This window comes from Trachypithecus francoisi, unplaced genomic scaffold, assembly GCF_009764315.1.
Source record: "Trachypithecus francoisi isolate TF-2019V2 unplaced genomic scaffold, Tfra_2.0 Lachesis_group3, whole genome shotgun sequence".
Taxonomy (NCBI): Eukaryota; Metazoa; Chordata; class Mammalia; order Primates; family Cercopithecidae; genus Trachypithecus; species Trachypithecus francoisi.
In genome coordinates this window covers 154,708,647-154,728,141 of record NW_022681468.1, presented here as the reverse complement: position 1 = coordinate 154,728,141, position 19,495 = coordinate 154,708,647, and positions in this window count along the sequence as shown.

Below are 19,495 nucleotides of genomic sequence, written 5' to 3'. Positions count from 1 at the left end.
TCCACCAAGCTAAACACATACGAATTGAAAAAATAAAATTAATTGCAACTCATGCTAATCACTTAATGGTGTTGGTTAATCGACGTTTGTGCTTAGTAGTTTACATTTGCCAGTCATTTGTCATACCTGATAAGTCATTCCAAATGTGTAGATGTTCCCTCTCAGACTAGATGATAAACTCTGTGATTTCTCTCTCTTTGTTCCTCCCACACATACTTGACTGATGATCTTGGCCCTCCTTAACCATTCCGCATGCTTTTCGCTCTTCATTTATTTTCATTGTCCCACTGTACTTTAGCTCAAGGTTAGCTTAATATAGAAATAGCAAATAGAAAGGTGCCAAGGATCCCAGGATATACTTTCCTAGGAAAAGCAAGCTGGTGTTTTCAGTTCTTTGCTCAGTCTCATTTGCATTCCCTAACATCAGAAAATGGCATAGTTTGTATAGACAATTGCCATTTATAAATATTTAGCAGGGGCTCATCTTCTCTATGCAGTAAAAGAGAGTATTGAAGTGATTAGCTATTCACAACTAACTGGCCCAAAGAATGTGATTTATTGCCAAAGATTCGAGTCAATGCATTGACACTTATTCTCTTTTATCCCTTCAGCATGTAAGTATTTATCTCTTATCTGGAGCTAAATTAAAGAAATTCTCAACTGAGTAGCATCATTGTAACATCTTCTGATCAGACAGTAGGTTATTTTGTCACCAGCCACATGTGCCTCTGTTACTAAGGAACCAAAATCAATAATTATCAGAGAGTACACCAATATCCAATGTAGATAACCAGTTTCCTTTTTTCTTTGCCTCAGACTTCAGAAATCTAAGAAGAGATCTAGTTTCAAGTGTATCTCATACTTTGTAAATTCAGCAATCAAAATTCAGGACTTGGGGAGAATTCTAAGGGATGGAGTTACATTTGTAATACGATGGTCCTCAGGTCAAAGATGACTAGAAGGAACAGGTTTGTTGTTCTTTTCTGGTAATAACAGAGACATTAAATTCTAATGTATGACCCTAGTTAAGTCACTGTACTTTTTTGGATCTCTGTTTTCCTATCTAATGTGGAATATTTTTGTATTTCCTTTGCGATTCCAAAAATCTCTTTGGAAAATTAAAATGGAAATCCTTTTTAAATATGAAAGCACTTCGGTTAAAGTCCCACATTTCACCTTCTGAACTATTGTATTTCAAGTGTTTGTCTTAATCTTTCGGATTATTTCTTCTAGTACAGTTTTTTGCCCAACAGATTGTATATGTTTTTAGAAATATAATAAAGACAACTACCTTTGTGGCTTCTTTCTGTTGGTCCACATGTTATTCTTCTATACCTCAGTGGGTTAAATACTTAGGTTTTCAGTCTAATTTGGCATGCTCAGTTGTTGTTGACCTTTTTCTCAGAAACCATTTAGTCAATCCAATGCTCTGATGGTCTGTAAGAGCATTACTTTTATGGAACCCCCTAGGCATAACTACTTAGAAAATTTGCCGGCATGCTCTGTAATTGTCAGCTAAATTGGGAAGATTAAATTCAAACGCAGCAAGAAAAGTATGATAATAACAAGTTCAGAACAGTTGAAATGCTTCTGATTCTGAAAACTGTTTTGATGGAGGGAAACACATCATACCTCTGGAATGCGTGTGCTGCTGCTGTTTTGGGGTACATGAGTGAGGGTAGGACACATATTACAAAACAGAGATTTTACAGATGGTTGTGATTGTGTGGTGGGGGTGGAAAAAGGACATTTTCATAGTCCATAAGTCCGTGCATGCAGGCTATTTCAGGGGGAAAGAAACCATGTCTCCACCCAGTCCACCCCCACCATTGTTTTCTCTGTGTTTATCTTTGCTACTTTTGCTTTGGATTTTTCTGATGTCTACTAATTCATTGCATTTTTAATAAGTTTTAACCTCTCTCTTTTTCCAGAAACAATGTATTACCACTGACTTCCTGATATCTCTAGCATTGAATATAGAGCACAGACACCCATCAAGGTCCACTAATTCCAAATTTCATTAGGAAATTACTATGATCATATTCATTGTTATAGCCAAGAATCTAGCATAGTGATTGGCACACAATTAACACGTGAAATAAATGAAGTGAATCTTTATATAAGGAAGTCTTTGTTAGCTGTTACTGAGGGCTACTTCAATGTGAAAATCATACAAACCTGAAGTTAAAATCACTGCAAAGGGCATATTGGAAGAATCTGTATGTAGTACACAAACATGCCTCGTATTGTTTCTCCTGAGTACAAGTTTCAACACCTAGACTGCTCTTGAATGCATATATATGGATGAATGTACATTTATATTTGAAGTTTAGAATTATTTTCCAAAATCACGTTCTAATTTGCCATTTCCCTCTTCCCTCTGAATTGTTTATTTTTAAGTACACAAGTAATTTATGAGTATATTTACAATGTTAAAATATTCAAATAGTTAATATGTGGTCTAAAAATTGCACATCTCTTTTCACCCTGTTCTTCTCACTTCCATTTTCCCATATTTAACAGATATTTAAAGTACTGCTTTATCAATACCCATAAATGTTGATGTGTAGCATATTCATTGTTCTTCACATCTAAATATTTTGCTAATTCCCGTGAAAGTTTCAATTTTATCCATTATCTCGTGTGTTTTATATTTCCAAACTGAAGGGTCTTTTGTGAGGGGATGGGGAGGTTCTAGCTATATTTTTCATATATATTTGTGACTTTTCTCCTTTTGTGGCATGTGGTCAGAGATATAATATGGTTGGCATGATACAAAGTTTTTGGTACTCATTGAGACTTTGTTTTGGGCCAAATACATGGTCAGTTTTGTAAATGTTCCAATATAAGCATAAAAGTACTGTGTATATATTAAATTTAGACACAGAGTTCTATATAGTTTCCTTAGATTGTGATTATATTGCTATTTACATCTTGTATATCCTCATTAATTATACATTTTTATTTTTTTATTGTGTGATTCCTTAATATCTCTCAGTATAATTGTAAACTTGTACATTTTTTCAGTTTAATTCAGTCAAATTATTTAGGGTGTTTTTTGTTAGGTAGAAATAGGTTTGATATTATAGCTTCCTGATGATATGTTCATTTTTCATAATATATATTGACTCTGGTATTGTTGCTCTTAACATTAAAATCTATTTTATCTGATATTATGATGATATTAACTTTATTTTTGTTAGTATTTCTGAGTGTGGTATTTTGATTGTATTGATCATCTCAATGAATGGCCTTCACAGACATCTATGCTCTTGCCTGTCACTTGGTAGCACCTCTCATAAAGAGATGAAGTCAATTTTACCACTTCTTGAATACGAGTTTGTCTTGTGACTTGCTTTGGCCAACAGCATAAAGTACACGTAACAGTGTGCCTCTTAGAAGCTTAGACTTCGAGGGGCCTTTTGTGCTTCCCTTCTGTCTTAGAATCCTGCCACTGCCCATGCTAGCCAGTTGGATAATGAGAGACATGTAACCCATTCACAATCCTCTTCCTTGCATCACCCAGGAGCTAGCATCCAAATGAAGCCATCCTGGAGTAGCAGTCCTGTCAACCCCCTAGTTGTCTGCAGATTCAAGTGAGCCCACTCAAAGTTAGCTGCTCCTGGCTCATATCGCCACTAGTTCCCAGCTGATCTGACTCATGTGAAATTATAAAAGTTAGGTTTTTAACCCACTGAACTTTGGGGTGGTTTGTTGTAGAGCAATAGCTAACTGTTGAATAGCAATGGCTAAACAATATGAATTTGTGTAACTGTTCAATGGTTTCTTTCATTTTTAAATTACTGGTAATATTCTTTTTAAAACATGCCATTTTTACTATTAGTTCTCTATTTTTCTTATCTATGCTATATTTTTGAGTCTTTAAAAAATATCATATAACTAGGAGAGAGGGAAGCGAGGGCTGAAAAACCACCTGTTGGGTACTATATCCACTACTTGGACAATGGGATCATTAGAAGCCCAAACCTCAGCATCACGCAATGTACCCATGTAGCATACCTGTACACATATCCCTTGAATCTAAAATAGAAAAAAAATGCTAAAGTTGCAAAATCAATAAAATAAAATATCATATGGCTAGTTTCCAGAAATCCAATCTGAAAGTTTCTTGGTCCATTTATTATCATGTTAAGTACTGATGTGTATGTCTGTGTACAGCCTCTTTTGTGATTTTTTTTGTTTGCCTTTTGTTGTTGTTCATTGTTTCTCTTTCTCTGCTTTATATTGGATTGATAAAATTTTCTTTATTTTACTATTTTCTCTTTACTGGTTTAGTAGAAATACTTTCCATTTTTCTTAGTAGTTATCCTTACATTTTAAATATGCATTCTTGTCTTAACAGTGTCTAAAATGATCAGTATATTTATCTTCCTCTCAAGCAATGCAAAATCAAGATCATTATTTTAACTTGTATTACTATCTCTATTTACATGCTAGTATTACCTAGTATTTTAGAACAACCTTGGTTTTAGTTCCTCCTTCTAGATAAGTGACCATTACTTTTTGTAGTCAATGTTTATTCAGGTTTTTTTTTTTTTTTACATATTTAATCTGTTACCTTGATCATTGTTGCTTCCTATATTACATTTATTTCTTCCATAATTTTCTTCATTATAAAGTCCAATTTTTGGTAGTTCTTTTAAGAAGAGTCTGTAAGTGGAGAGTCTGTCAGTTTTTGTTCATCTGTGGAACATTTTTAGTTTGCCTTGAGTAATAGTTTAGCTGGGCATAGAATTCAGTGTTGGGGATTATTTTCTCCTAACACTCTGAAGACGTTATTTAGCATCTGTTGGTACTATTGAGAGAAGTCAGTTGTGCTTGAAATGATTTGCCTTATATAGGCATTCTCTTAAGTAAGGCAACTCTAAGCCATTTCTATATTTGAATATTGTCTGTATTAGTAAGTTATTGCTAATTTATAAGACTGTAATTTATAAGAAAAGAGGTTTAATTGGCTCATGGTTCTGCAGGCTGTACAAGAATCACGAAAGAGTCTGCTTCTGGGAAAGCCTCAGAGTGCTTTTACTTATGGCAGAAGGCAAGGCAGGAGCAGGTAGTTCAAATGGCAAAAGCAGGAGCAAGCGAGGGGTGGGAGTGCTACACACTTTTAAACAACCGCTCACCAAGAACTCACTCACCATCATGAGAACAGTAATAAGGGGATGGTGCTAAACCATTCATGAGAAATCCACCCTGTGATCCAGTCACCTCCCTCCACACCCCACCTCCAATATTGGAGATTACAATTGGACATGTGATTTGCGCAGGCACACAGACCAAACCATGTCATTTTCTCTATTCCATTTCTTTAAAGTCATCTTTTAGAGGTATATTTGCCCTTTTTTGTGTATCCCCTATAGCTTTTATTCTCATTTTCATGTTTTTTTTATTCTCTACCTTTTTTTTTCATTTCTTTTCTAAATCTGCCTCTTGTTTTGGCACAGGTTTTGTTCTTTACCTGTGTTTTTATTCCTTCTTTCATGCCTTTAACACTTTTAAATATTCAATATTTTATATTCTTACTCCAATTATTATTCTATTATTTTATGATTTCTGATGTCTACAGAAGTCAACCATCAGAAGATTCAAGTGCAAGTGGTTTATTTGGGAGGTGAAGGAAGTGTGCGGGAAATAGCATAGAACACATGCTTCAGAGTTATCGCATGTCCCTCCTCTACCTAGGAGTGAGGGAGCTGGGATGTTTATATCTTCGTCATTGGTTGAGTGTTAACTCCTTGGAACATGTAGCCAGTTGTATTCAAGGCTTATGCTGCTGCTTTAGAGGCAGTCCTAAGGCAAAGATATACAGATACCTACAGGTGAAAGTTGACAAGAAACATGAAATGGTATGGTCCAAGGTCCAAGGCGTGCTAGGAGGGTAATGAATATTTGCTACAAGAATTTAATCCTCCCACTGATTTTGTTACTGGCTCTTGCTTATGTGTGTTTTGTAAGTTTTAACTATGAGAATATCTTTAGAGGTGGTGTGTGTGTGCGTGTGAATGTGTGTGTATGTGTGTGCCTGTGTGTGTAAATTCTCTGCTTTCTGTACTTAAGTATCTCTCCATAGTGGTTTTACTTTTACTTCTGCCTTGTGTCCCTAAGGCCAATTTTTTTAAATTAGTTTCTCATTTGAGGAACCCTGAACAATGAAGGTTATATAAATTTCATCTAAAGTCTGTGCGTGTTACAGGCTTGGGATTTTAATTAATCATTTTCTTTTCCCTGGAGCTCATAGACAAGCTTCCTTGTCATATCCCTTGTGTGGTGGTCTATTTTCTTCCTATTCTCCTTTTCTCTGAAGGTGTGGCTTTGAAGGGCCTGACTTTGTGCTCAGTTTTAGTTCTAAATCTTTGCATCTTATAAGGCCCAGGGTCTTATTTCCTGTTCTTGAATATGCTTTGCAATCCTAAGTCCCTGGCTGTTGCCAAATTTGAGGACCTTACCCCTACCCGAAGGCTGCTGCAGAGTCAGCTCATGTGCTTACAATTAGGGTTTTTCAGTTCCCTTGTTTCTGCCACCTGGGATTTCCCTTTTTTCTTTCAAACTTAGATATGCATTAAAAATTGTGTTGTGGGCCGGGCGCGGTGGCTCAAGCCTGTAATCCCAGCACTTTGGGAGGCCGAGACGGGCGGATCACGAGGTCAGGAGATCGAGACCATCCTGGCTAACACGGTGAAACCCCGTCTCTACTAAAAATACAAAAAAAAACTAGCCGGGTGAGGTGGCGGGCGCCTGTAGTCCCAGCTACTCGGGAGGCTGAGGCAGGAGAATGGCATGAACCCGGGAGGCGGAGCTTGCAGTGAGCTGAGATCCGGCCACTGCACTCCAGTCCGGGCGACAGAGCGAGACTCCGCCTCAAAAAAAAAAAAAAAAAATTGTGTTGTGTTTTTCCATTATTTCTAGATGTTGGTAGCAGGAAAGTTTCAGTTTATCTATGTCTGCTTTTTTTCTGGAATCGACTATATAGATTTTTAAATATTTTAAACATGCATAGGGTATTTAAAAATAATATCAATATTCATGCTTTAGTAAGATATTACACTGTACAAGTTAAAAAAAAAATCCCTGGGAGTCTGGACAATGTTCCTTCCTAATCGGGAATCTTCTATTAATGAGCTGTGCCTTAGACAAGCTATTTAAACGTTCTATGACTCAGTTTAATCACATAAAAAAGAAAGTAGATATTTGCCAAGGTCCCTTCCAGGAATAAAATTCCACCAACCAGTTTACAATCTGGCATTCAGTGCTGATGCAGTCAATTTAAGATGGTTAATGTAATTAATAAATTAAGTCTACTTGCCTACCCTCTTTACTAGACTATGAGTATCTCATGGGGCAGGACTGGATGGAGTCTTACATCTTTGTATACCCAGTGCCTGACCCTACTTTTAACAAAGCATGCTAGGAAATTTTGGGAGTGCTTTATACATGGATTTAGTGGTACAAAATCACTGTCTTTGTATTCTCTCCCTCCCTGTTGCTTCCTCATCAAAGTCAAAACCATAAATTTTCTCTCTTAATAACAAAGCACACTGTTAGGAGTGTGCATATTTTTTCTGCTATTGTTCTATCTCTCTCCTTTCTTACTGGACAAGCTATATGAAATAATCATTTTACATCTCCCTCTTCCAAACTCTTCTCCATTTTCATTCATACCTCTGATCTCTCCTGGCCTACTTCCACCCCTGTAGCTTTTCCTTCTTTCTTCTCTTCTAATTCTGCACCTAAAACTTCAAATTATTTGGGAATTTTGCTTCTTCTAATTCAACATTCTCTCCCTGAGTCACATCATCTATTGCCAAAGCTTCAATTACTACTTGCATGCTGATAATTTTCAAACCTGAAATAATGTGTTAGTATGTTTGTTTTATTTATTTTATTTGTCAGTCTGTCTCTTCTTCTAAATTTAAACTCCATGAGAGCAGGGACCATATCTACCTTGTTCACCGCTATAGCCCCCAAATCTGAAACCAATCTGGCACATAGTAGATGCTCGATACATATTACTTAATAAATGACAAGTTTTAGGATGTATGGCCTTACCAAAGCACAGTATTTGATTTTTGCCAACAGAGCAATCAGTGTATGCCTGACAAAAATAATTTCAAAAACTCAAAAAAATCTCAGAAGAATCTCAACTAGGGATTTTGAGAAGATGGGCACAACAGTGGCAGCATAGTTTCTGGAACTTTCCAAGTCTGTATGAAAACAGACAAAGAATAGCAAAATCAACAACCCATAGACAACATTTTACATAAAACTGGGTAATAAGGCATCTCCATGAACTTCAAAAGACAAGGCCAGGTGCAGAGGCTCATGCCTGTAATCCCAGCACTTTGGGAGGCCAAGGCGGGCAGATCACTTGAGGTCAGGCGTTCGAGATCAGCCTGGCCAACATGATGAAACCAAGTCTCTACTGAAAATACAAAAATTAGCTGAACGAGGTGGCGGGCGCTTGTAATCCCAGTTACTGGGGAGGCTGAGGCAGGAGAATCACTTGAATCCAGGAGGTGGAGGTTGCAGTGAGCCAAGATCATGCCAGTACATTCCAGCCTGGGCAACAGTGTGACACTCCATCCCAGAAAAGAAAAAAAAAGACAAATGAATGAGGAAAAACCATTTACAGACACAAGAGCTGTATGCTATTGATATCAGTGAGGGAGAAAGTAGGGAGAAGCAATGAGGTGAGAAGAGAGAGCCCCCAAATTGTCAACAGGTATTCCCTGGAAATGTGGAAGGCCGGTTTCATAGCAGTGACTAAAATGTGGGAGTTTGCTCACTCTAAGAACAGAAAAGTTCAAGGATTTCATGGTTTTTGTTTAGCACCCATAAGCTCCCAAAACTGATGCTCCCTTCTAGGACAGGGCCCCTCTACAACAAGGAAAGACTGCTAGAAATAAGATCAAAATTTAACAGAAAAAGAGGACAGTTAAATGGAAGGGGAGAAAAACAGAGCAAAGAAGTTTTAGAAGGCAAGCCACCATACTGATTTTGAATAGTGTTACTGAGGTATAATTAACATATAATATATCACACTTATTTAATGAGTAGAATTTGACACATTTTGACATGTGAAAACAAGATCACCCTCAAGAGGGTGAATATGTCCATCACCCTGTAAAACTTATTTGTGCCTCTTTGTGAGCCCTCTCTCCTGCCCATCTCAGCTCCTTTTCAGGCAATTGTTGTCTGCTTTCTGTGACTGTAGATTCATTTGCAGTTTTCTAGAGTTTTATCTAAATTAAGACATCAATTTTGTATTCTTTTTTCCTGGCTTTTAAAAAAATTCAATGTGATTGTTTTGAGATCTGTCTATGTTGTTGCATGTGCGTATTATCAATTTGTTCTTTTTTAATGATAAGTATAATTCTATTGTGCAGAAATGTCACAATTTGTTCATCTATTCACGTGCTGATGGACATTTGTGTTGTTCCTAGTTTGGGGCTATCACAAATAGAGCTGCTATGAACATTTGTGTATAAGTCTTTGTATGACTATATGCTTTCATGTCTCTTCAGTAAATATAAAGGAGTAAAATGGCTAGATCATGAGGTAGGTATGTGTTTAAATTTTAAAGAAAATGTCAAACTGTTTTCCAAAGTGCGTGTACCATTTTGCATTCCCACCAGCAGTGTATGAGAGTTCCAGTTCCTACACATCTTTAGCCACACTTGGCATAGTCATTTAATTTTAGCCATTCTAATAGGTTGTCAGGGTATCTTATGGCTCCAATTTGTATTTCTCTAATGACTAATGCTATTGAGCATCCTTTCATATGCTACTTTACCATCAATACTTTCTTTAGTGAAGTATCTGTTCAGTCCTTTGACATTTTAAATTTGGGTGGCTTGTTTTTTCTTTTCTTTTTCCTTTTTTTTTGTTCTTTGAGACAAAGTCTGGCTGTATCGCCCAGGCAGGATGGAGTTCAGTGGTGCGATCTTGGATCACTGGAACCTCTGCCTCCCAGGCTCAAGCAGCTCAAGCAATTCTCCCACCTCAGCCTCATGAGTAGCTGGGACTACAGACACACGCCACCACACCTGGCTAATCTATCTATCTTTTTTTTTTTTTTTTTTTTTTGGTAGAGACAGGATTTTGCCAGGTTGCCCAGGCTGGTCTCAAACTTGTGAGCTCAAGCAATCTGCCTACCTCAGCCTCTCAGAGTTCTGGGATTACAGGTGTGAGCCACTGTGCCCAGCCCTTGTTCTTTCTTAATGTTGAGTTTTAGGAGTTCATTAAAATTCTCGATGCAAGTCTTTTGTCATTTATTTTTACCATACACAAAAATAATATAGGAGAATACTCTGTAGAGGTAGAGAAACTATGGAAGTATATTAACATGAGCAACATAAAAATTAAATTCACATTTTATACAAAGTTGCTGAAAGCAAAAGAAGATTAAGGAGCTGCTAGAACCCTCCCCGATACAAACCTCTGCCCTAAAATTATCAGTGTTTGCCATTATTATAAAACCAGAAAACAACTCAAAAGTCCTGTTGCTGAAGCCTGAATTTCCATCAGTTGGTGTTTATTTCTTTGCCGTAATAGTATGTGCTAGCAAAAGGATGATATATTAACTTACCAACACCTCAATGAACATAATTGTTTGTGATCTTTTGAAATATGATAGAGAACTGAGAGGAACTTCTCAGGGAAATGACCCACTCAATAGATGGTTAAGTAGAGGGTAAATAGAGAGGTCCATTTATCATGTGAAAAAATTTTAGAAAAGACTATCTTGGCATGGGAGTGTTGGACTCTGCATACTGGGAGTGTTGAGAGCAGCAAAAAATCTAGTTTCCTTCAGGACAGTGAAAGAAAGGTCTTAAATGGGAGGAGGTACAGCAATAATTGCTCATAATTCACTTGATACAATCGTGATTTAACTCTCCAGGTGGAAAAATAAATAAGATAAAACAAATGTTTGGCTCCAAGGAAGGTCAGAAATAGCAAAAAGTCTGACTGATAAAATGTTTATGACTCAGGAAAAAAAAAATACAAGGAAGAACGCAGATGGAGAAATGGAAGCCAAAAATGGTATGTAGAGGGTGGGGGGAAGGGATAGCCAGAAAGAGAGGAGGGAAGAAAAAGCAACACAGACGATTAAAACAATCTTTTAAAGGTTTGCTCCCTCTTTTTGAAAAATTTAAAAATATTTTCAGCAAACAATATTGCATCTCTCCTGGTTCTGTTTTGTTCAGCCTTCCTTTCTGCACTGTTGTCTGCTCTTTGTTTTGTATCCTAGTTTTGCAGGGGGAATTCTGCCTAACCAGACACCAGGGGAACTGCCAGCGATGTCAATCAGCTGTCATAACTAGGGCCAGGGACCAAAAAAGAACAGCATAAGCCAAAGAGGACGAAAAAAATAAAAAAGAGCCAGAGATAGTGTGTGGGAGTATGTTGGTTGGTGGGGGGAGTACAGGAGGAGCTTGCTGGGCTGGGAAAACACATTTTCCCCATTTCTCCTGAGTCACTTCGGCGATACTTTTTTCAACTCTGTGGGAAATCAAGAGTAAAGGCTTGGCTTATCAGTGATTTCACTGAGCCAGGATTCAGAATGCTGAAGGGACATCCTGTACCAAGCTCTGAAACACTGACCTCAATAGAATCCCCACCCCACAGAAAAATATTTGCCTCTTTGTGTGGTAGCCCTGTAAGATATGTAGACCAGCACAGGCAGTAGGAAATATTTAGAGTCAAATACTGACTTTAAATAAAAGAATGGAAAAAGTAGTGGACCTATTTCTTGCCCGAAATGCGGTATGCCAAAGACTTTACTAAGTCCAGTCATTCGTTTGTGTTTGGATTAGTCTTGGAAAGTCTCATTAGACCTACATTTCTGCCAAACACAGTTAGGATTTGCTCATGCCAATGCCCAAATACAGACCTTGAGTTGAGTGTTGTGTCTACCAGGTGCCTTGTCTAACCCAGAATGCGCTTGCTTGTCGTGCTATTTCCAGACATAACATAAACCACTGGGACAACTCTAATTAACGTGCAGAATACTGAATAACCTTCAACTGGACCTATTTTGCCCCAACGGTTTGAGGTCACTAGAATAAGACATCTAGTTTCTTTACCCTAGCAGAGGTCTGATGCCCTCTGTGACATAATTCTTTTTAGAGCCAAATGAGTTATATGTTCAAGAGCCCCAGACTGCTTAAGTAGAATGTGTTCAGGTTTGTTCTCTTTATGTATAATTGTTCCAGATACTGGCTCCAATCTGATTCATCCATTATGATTTTGTGATGTGATATTAACCTAGATTTCAGAATGCCAAGGTTTGATGAAGAATAAAAGCAACTATATATAAATTCATAATTGTATCATTTTAATAGTTGATACACTAAAGATGATTCAATTCAGCTAAATAAGAAATTGAACTACATGATCCTTTTATTATTGCTCATAGACATTGGAACTACTGTACATATTCTTTGGGTAATCAATACATTAGAATCAATGATACATTAACACTTACGAGGTTAGGGGGTCTTGAGGCCCTCACAAACATGAATGCTATTTCTGACACCAAATTTGTCTTTAAAGACTTTGACTTAAGTGAAATATAGATAATAAATTCAAATAGCCATATGCCTATCTGTGCATCATTATTGAAGAACACTCATTTCAACAGAGGTTGGCAGTTACACTCCTTAATGTGTCTCCAGAGCCACATCCTTCACATACTTTATCTGAAATATTTTTATCTATTTCTGGCCAAAACCACTTTTGATCCAAATAAAATCCATTTTTTTAATTTGTGGCCTCTCATGGGAAAATTCATGTCTATTTGCGATTATTAGGTTTAGGGCAAGTTTTTTTTTAAAACAGCTACTTTCAAGCTAGAACAGATCACAAGGAAAGATGTTTCTCTCAATATACAGTTCATTTTGAACAAAGTTGCAGTCAATATATGCACCATAACAGGAAATTGTGTGCATGCAATAATATTTTTACAGTGAGTAACATCTTGTCATTTGTCAACACATTTGTCTTTTATATCCCCCTGCAGCTAAATTTGGTGGGAAAAGCCTATATAAAAAGACATCTATGTATTCCTGTACTTCTAGTGCTCATCTCTGAAAGGCCAAAGCACTTGACAAGCTGGCTATTTTAACATAAAATGATACAAAAGGATAAGGAGCAGATACAAAGGAGAATATCAGCTTTTTTGCTAAACTCCAGGCTTCTCTGAAACTGTAAGTTTGTCAGCAGATCAGGTCAAGGATCAATATGAAAAAGTATAGCCTGCAGGGATACAGTGATGTCCAAGATTCATTTATTTACTCTAACTTTTGAATTGTATGTCTTATGTGAATATATGTTGTAATAAATCATATTCACTTTCTTTGCAAGCATGCAACTCATGTTTGATATTCAGAACCCAATTCTATTACTTGGTGTGCTGAATTCATAAAATAGACACACAAAAAAGGGTAGGGAGTAGTGGTCAGGAAAAATTGTCATAGAAAATATATGAAAGCAGGAAAGTAGAGAAATTCCTTATTGATTGATTGATAGATCCTTACTCTGTAGTAAGGTCACACAGAAGTAACAGATAAAATTAACTGAACCTATAATGTAAATTTGGATAAAAATATTTGGATTAAAAAACCATAATTGTCTAAGCTTTGAATTATTTTTAGCACTCACCAATTAAAACAGATAGACACATATATTTGTGCCTGCATGAACACACACACACACACACACACACACACACACACATTAACTTTTATATGCCTAAAGTTATAAAAATTCTGTGCCTTGATAATTTTGCCGTATTTCTCCAAGGTTGAATTTTTTACCGCTCTTGTCATTCCATAAAATATCTGGAAAATTTTCCACAAGCCTTCCCGGAGACCAGATAAAAATGCCCTTTTGCTGTTCCCTATCACCTTCCCATTTCCTGTGCACACCTACTTCTTGGACAGCTGCATTTAATGTTAGGTTCATGTCCTGACTCAAAGAACTGTGACTTACAAAGAGAGGAAAATTTTGAAGTGAGGGCTTTTATCTGCACTCTTAGACAAGAAAAGTCTTTTTCTTTTGAGCGTTGAGTAAGATGCTGGCAGGTCAGCCTCCAACTGCAGAATGGGAGAATATGATTCACTCTTAAATCTCTTTGCTTGTTTTTGGAGTGAACATTTAAAGAACATTCTTTTCAGAAATGCATTCCTTCCATATGAACAGAAATTAGGAAGAAAAACAATGTTTTACCTTATTCTAAGAGACAAATTAACAACAGCGTCTTTGATGAATGTTCAGAATATCCCTAGCATATTTGACCTTAAAATTTCTGGGATTTTCCATAAGATAATATTGATTCAAGGGGCCTATGTGTTAAAATTTTATGTGTTAAAATTTTAGCATTTCCCTGTAACACTTGTCATTTCCAGTTGAATATGTTCTCCAGAGGTGGAAGTTCTTGGAATAATATAAATTCAACCTAGCAACCACACTACGTGACAGGGTCAGTGTGTTGTGTGGCGAGGGTTGGGGGGACTCTGTTTAGAGCCACTCGAAGTTTTCCGGTTTTTCATAGCTTAACTGTTATCTTCATTTCTCTTCAGCTGTCTCTTGGGCTTTGATGTTCTGTGTTATATTGCCTCTTGAGTACATCCAGCAGGACCTAAAGTTCATGGTTAATATTAACAAGGTGAACACTCTGTTGGCAAGGCACTCCACAGTAAATTCCTCGAGTCCACAGAGACAAATGGCATTCAAAGGACAGTTCTGTAGATAGAAGGTCAGCTTCTGCTCAGCCACCTAATCGAGCTTAGGTAATTATTCAGATATGTGCTTATGTTCTTTAGACCACAACTTGTAAGTAATTTGTGAGGTTCTTCATAACTTTTTCTCATTTATTTGTGGGAAAACTTCTGAAAGACAAGTAAAAAGCATATTTGTCTCTTTTCCGTAGCAGTTAAAGAAATATTGTGGCTCATATGGTGGTTTTATCATTAGTAGGATAATCTATTATAAAATTCCACATTAGACTGTAGTTTTTTACATTTTGAAAATACTAGTCATATTTGTGTCTTTTATAACTGATGCAGTGCTTTGTGTACAATAGGTGCTCAGTACATTTTTAAAAAAAACCTTAATAGTACATATTAAGTTTTCTCTGACAGTTTTCCCAGAAGGCTCTCAAAGTGTTTTAACAAAACAGAATGTTACCGAAAACTCCATGATAATAGATCAATAGTAACCCCATTTAACTGGGGAGGAAATTGAGATACAGTATGTCCAGATGATTTCAACAGGGCCATAATACAGAAACAAACTAATACATTCTAGATGTATTACGTGGTTTTTACCCAGAACCACGTATAGTTTGACTAATGTAGCCTCATCTGGCATGACCATATGGATATGCAGGAAAGAAGAGGAGAGAGAGGTGAAAGACATTGAGCAAAACCTAGAATAACTAATCTAATTTAATTATCTTCAGGAATTCAATCCAGGTTTATATTTGGAAGCTACTATAAGATCTGTACCCCATTTCATTTTATAGGATATGCAAAAAAGGGTTAAAACATATTCTGGACCTTCTGAAATTTAATAAACATTGTCTCCAGAAGCCGTCTTCAAATGTAAATCTAATTAGCCAAAGGAGGTAGTGAATTAATGTATCAGAACCATCTAAATACTTACCATTTTATCAGCAGACACCAAGGTCCTAAGGTAAAAGGACTTAGAAAGGTAAATGATGGTGGTGGAAAATGGTGAAGTCAAAAGCAGTGGGCACTGTCCAGGAAAAAAGTGCTGAGGGTGGAGATGGGGGGAATGAAAGGGAGGATTCCTGGTCTGAAGAGGTAGCATGGGGATTCTGAGAACCTACCTGGGGAGAGGACACTGAAACAGAGCTCGGCTTCACAATATAGCCTCGATTCAGTCCTGGGCGGTTTTACGATGCTGATGGAGGATGGATGGGAGAACTGGTACTCAGGATGGGAGGACTGGTACTCAGGATGGGAGGGGGGGTGTGATGCTTCAGAGTCTCTGTCACCTTCTTGAAGAAACAGGAAATTAGTGATTCTTCAGAAAACAATCTGTTTGCAAGAACCAAAGTCTCTAAAAGTGTTTTTCTTGACATGTTCACCTGACTACAAACAGTGTGTGTTGATTGACCAGTGAAAATTTTCCATCTTCTAAGAGATGTGCTCCTCTTTTCAAACCTGAACATGATATTAGCAAAATCAGTTCTAACCATAACCAGTTCATTCTCCAGTCAGATTTACTTAGGAATCTCATTATAAAGCCAAACTTCTTTTGTAAATGTTTTATTTTAAATCATAACACTATACTATTGTATAAGCATATATTTGTTTTACTGATTTTTTAAGCAAACTACCATATTAAATTATACAAACGTGAGAGTGTAAAGGCATGGAATAAAAATATTATTTCAAGTTTTATTTAGAGTGAGATTGCTCTGATAAGTCAATACACTAGGAGGTAGGCTATACTGGAGACCCCGATGATTACTTCTTTATATTCAGTTACTGCATATTTGAAAAGCTGCTAAGAGTAATCTGATTTTAGTTAACTGTTCTTAAATCTGGTTTGAACTTGGCCTTGCGAGTCCTTTGACAGATCTGTGAGGGTGAAAACAATAATGGACTAGTTCGAACTTGCTCTTAATGCTTGGGTTTGGGCAGTTCTAGAATTAGACAGATGTCCAGATGGAATTAATGGGAAAATATTCAAGCCCAGGATGTGAGTTTTAATTGAAACTCTTTGGTTTTCAGTAACAGAAAACAACTCAAGCTACTTAAGTAAATATTGAGAATTTATTATAGGAATATAGAGATATTGATAGGTACCTGAGGGCAGGAGTATAACTAGTCTTTGGAAAAGACTGAAATAGTCCTAGGAAAGTCAGGAAAGCCAGAAAGTACTCGTTCTCCAACACTTTCTGCTTCTGGTACACATGGCTGGCATTCAGGTCTCTGAGACACTTGATATTCTTCCATCTATTTTATTTTATTTTTTGAGACAGAGTCTCGCTCTACTACCCAGGCTGCAGTGCAGAGGTGCAATCATAGCTCGCTGCAATCCAAAACTCCTGGGCTCAAGTGATCCTCCTGCCTCTGCCTCCCGAGTAGCTGAGACTACAGGTATCCACCATGTCTGGCGGATTTTTTGATTGTAGAGATGAGGGCTCACTATGTTGCCCAGACTGGTCTCGTCTCGAACTCCTAAGTTATAAGTATCCTCCTGCCTTGGCCTCCTAAAGTGCTAGGATTAGAGGTGTGAGCCCCTGCACCCAGCCCTGTACTTCCAACTGAATGTAAAAACTAATGGAACTCTGTTATCATTGAATTTCAAATTCCTGGGAGAAGTGGATGACCTTAACATGGATCAGCTTTTGATCTAATCACCTCTTTGAAGTGGAGTTGGGTAGGGTGAGTGGAGAAGTGAGGTAATGATATACCAGCCAGCTGGGAGCTACTCCTATGAGCAATTCCAGAGAGGTGAGTCGGTGAGTTGAGCAGACATCTGAGAGTAGTCCTATAGAGTTTGATATAGGGCTCCCTGAGTTGATACAACAGAGTAGGAAACAATGAGAAGACAAGTTAAAAAGAAAAATAAAAATGGCAGTAAAGATAAAAATTGATAAAAAATTTTTTATCAACAAGAGTTGGAGTCAGCCACTCTGAAACTTCTGGGCATATTTCCTCCCCTTTGCCAGCGTGGAAGAGGGAGCACCATGGGAATTTCACCTCCTCCCTAAAGCATTTCCTGACTAGTTATTTCTCACTGATGCCTTTAAACTATAAACCTCTACATTGCTTGAAATTTGTACCTCACTGAGCTCTTGCTAGTATACTAGCTTTACTTTTTCTGGTGTTGTGTTATACAGATAAATGATAAAAATATGCATATACATATAGCTCCTTCAGATTAGGCTTCATGTTTTTTGTTACTTTATAGACCACCTGCTTCCAAGAGTATATGGGGCAGGAATTCATCTGAAGATCGGGCTACTCAGGGCTATATACTCTTTTTCACTCTTCAGCATCTATTATTATTTGCAAAATTAGAAAATTGTGCTGGATGAGCTCTCAAATGCCTTCTAGCCTAACAGTCTCTGATCCCATGGTCTAAGATATAAACTATCCCAAGTAATTGTAAAACTTTGTGACAAATCACAGCCATGGGGAGTTTGTGACAATTTTAGCCTGCAGGTGTTGCTGTGGAGTAAGAAGATTAAGAGATGGTAAGGAACCCATCAAACAATAGCGATAAAAAAGATGTTTTTAAGGATTCTGTTTACATCTCACATGCGGGAGCAGGTTTCCCCTGCTCCAGCATCTCTCTGTGAAAGGACTGGGGTTGGTTTCCCGAACAGGGCAAAAAGCAGAGGGTGTGTGTTCTCGCCAGCTGGACCTCGATATCTGAAAGGATGTCCTGTTTACATTTGGCACCAGAGCTTAGTGATTGCACTGCCTGAGTGCCCAGAGAATGAGATAAAACTCAAAATAAATTTTAACACAAGTTTAAAAAATAACACTCTGCTGACCCTGTCATTGTACCACCTGGGATTAGTTTACCAAAGGCCTGTGTTTCAAAAGAATGCTTACTAAGGAGGGTGAGGCTTGGTATCCACGGAATGCATTTTTTTTTTTTTTGGTGGCTAGGAGGATTTTCTTCATCAGTTCTCTTTCTCTTCCCCTTATTTCCTTATTTTTTGTTCCCCAACACCCATTTTTTTTTTTTTTTTTTTGAACATAGAGAAAAGGGAGAGGCAGAAGCTTGGCTGACAGCCAGACTCATTTCATGAAGTGACCTGTGTAGGTAACTGAACGCTACACCATATACTAAGCATTCCATATAAAGAAAATTAACCAAGTCTATTTTAAAACCTGAGAAGTTTATTTTTTCTTTTTATAAAGAAATAGTTTCACCTAAGAGGAGGTGTGGGATGTGGTGGCAAGGATCCAGAACAAAGAAGAGAAAGGAATGAGAAACTGGAAAATAAAATTTACAGGTGAAAAATCATCATGGGAGACAAAAACTCTTAAACACCAGTTTGTTAGTCTCGGCACCTGGAGCGCTGTGAGAGTTGGACTACTGGTTCGCTGCAGATTTTTGTTAAGCAAACATTCTCTTATGATGCCTACTCAAAGGCCTCTTGTCCTTTCTGACAACTCGCCTCTCTGACCCCCTGAACTGGTTACGGTTGGCACTAACTATTGCCATCTTTTATTGCTGGCTACCATTCTGCTTAAATTCTTCCAGGCATGAAGTGTATAGGGAACTATATATAAGGAGATGGCTTCAAGTTTGTAAAGTGTCTCCCCAGTGAAACTGGAAGCTTCCTCAAGGTAAGTCACCACAGAATTCCATTTTTTAGGCATTATGGTACCTACACAGAAATTAATAAAGGAAGACCGAAACAACATAGAAGTTTCTAACTTTTTAGTCTTTCCCCACCCCCCAACATTTGTACATTTTATGA